The sequence below is a fragment of the Lipotes vexillifer genome, unplaced genomic scaffold, assembly GCF_000442215.2.
Source record: "Lipotes vexillifer unplaced genomic scaffold, Lipotes_vexillifer_v1.1 scaffold394, whole genome shotgun sequence".
NCBI classification, from domain to species: Eukaryota; Metazoa; Chordata; class Mammalia; order Artiodactyla; family Lipotidae; genus Lipotes; species Lipotes vexillifer.
The window spans coordinates 1,203,312-1,205,443 of NW_006791731.1; positions in this window are offsets into that span (position 1 = coordinate 1,203,312).

The window sequence follows — 2,132 nt, forward strand, 5'->3', positions numbered from 1 at the left end:
GGTGGGGCGGGGCCCAGGGGTGGGGGCTGGAGAGGGAGGTGCGTGGTGGAGCGACTCCACCTCACTGGGCCTGGGGCCACGAGAGCAGGGGGACCTCGGGCGTGTGACAGCCAGCGCTCAGGTGTGTCTCTATCTGCCTGTATGAGTGTGATGTGACTTGTGTCCCTGTAGGTGTGGGGAGGGCAGTGGCAGCACCGAGATCCCTGGAGCCACCTGGACTGGTCTGAGAGGGAGCTGGTGGGGCAGCGAGGGCCCCCGCCTGGGGTAGGGGTGACTGCAGTGTCCAGGCTGCAGGACAAGCCTCCACTCAACGCCCAGGTCCATGGGCTGCTGTGCCAGCCTGGATGTTCAGGGGGCCGTGGTGGTACCCTTGCCTCGGTCACTCCTGGAAGGGCCTATCCCGGAGCCTTGCACCCTGTCAGCTCACACCTTCATCCTCTGCCCTCCGGGAGGGGGCTCCCCTGAACCAGCATACAGGCAGAATCTGCACCTAGCGGCCTTGGGGCCCCAAGCACCCTGGCCACCCCCTGCCCCTGCCCCCGCCTCTGGGGGGATCCTTTCTTCATTCCTTTGTTATTTCATTCAGTTGGAGTCCCAACTCTGTGCCAGGCCCAGTGGGGACCACAGCAGGGACCAAAACGACAGCCCTCACCTGGCGTTCCAAGGGAGAGAGACAATCACCCACCCAGTAAGCAAGACAGCAGCAGCGGCTGAGTGCCTGGAGGAAAGGAGTGGGTGGCGGTTCGGTGTGGGGAGGTCTAGGACATTAGAGCAGATTTGGGGCAGCCTGGAAGGCAGCATGAGGACCTCGTGTTCCCAGAGGGCCCAGGAGTCGCCCTCCGGAGGCCTGGGGGCTGAGTGAGCGGACTGTGACCCGTGGCCCAGGAGAAGACAGGGCAGCATACACACACACTGGACACGTGCACACTCATTACACTCGACATGCACAGATCCACACGTAGATGACAGCGCAGCTGTGGCTCCCACACATGCACTCAATGCACTCCACACACTCCCCTGCATGGCTGCCCCACTGCGGGGCGGGCGGTGGGTGGCAGGATGGAGTCCCTCTCCCCCTCCCTCACCTCTCCCCCGCCCTCGCCCACCACAGCTGTGCTCACTGCCGCCCGCTGGGATCCCCAGGACCACCCCGGCACCGACAGCCCCCGCTCCCAGCCCAGGGAGGCTGCCTGAGCTGAGGCCCCAGCACCCCACACCCCATCCCGGCCCTGCTCCGCCCCTGCATTACAGGCCCTCACCCCACACACAGAGCACCCAGCTAAGCCTCATTTTCCCCTTGTGCAAGGATCCCTACACCCCAAACACACGCGAACACAGCACAGCTGCTGCCCTCGTCCTCCAGCTGGTTAAGGATTCCGGGAAAAACCCTGAGCTGGGATTCGAGGGGACCCAGACGGGCCCTGGGCCCCTTCCCCAGCTGCTGGCCCTAGGGGATGCCCAGGGCTGCTCGGTACTGGGGCCCCCACTTCTGTTCACAGTCGGCAGCACCCCCTCCCCCGCCTCTCTCCATTTCCACACCAGCCCAGCCCTCTGCAGCGGATGGCTGTCCGCTGGCCCCTCCCCGGCCTCCTATTTATAGCTGCTCCTGGGTGGGGCCGGCCAAGGCCAAGGTGTCCTCTTCCCTGGCCTCCCCCCTCCCCAGGATGGGCGCACACGCAGACACGCACACGCAGATAGACACGGCCACACGCGTGGGCTGAGACATGTGCAAATGCACAAACCCACATACACACGCACACACAGGACTGGACGTGCTCAGAAGCACACAGATCCAGGAACCCATGACAGCACACGCTGGACCTGCACAGACGCACACAGGGACCGTGTGGGTTTTCTGTCCCAGGCCCAGGCCCTTCACCCCACGTCCTGGCCCTGTGACCTCATGAGCGCTGACACTGGCCACCCCAGGGAAGTGCCACCCTCAGCTACTGCCCAGCCCCGGACCCTACGGCTGCCCCACCTGCCCCTTTATCCTCTCTCTCTGGCCAGCCTGGGTCCTCCGTGCCACTAGTGAGGTTCCAGATGCCCTCCAGGATGGAGGCCTCCTCCCGCTGCCTGGGCTAAGAGCAGAGGCCTCTTCAGCTTCACCTCGCGTCGCCCCCCCCCCCCCC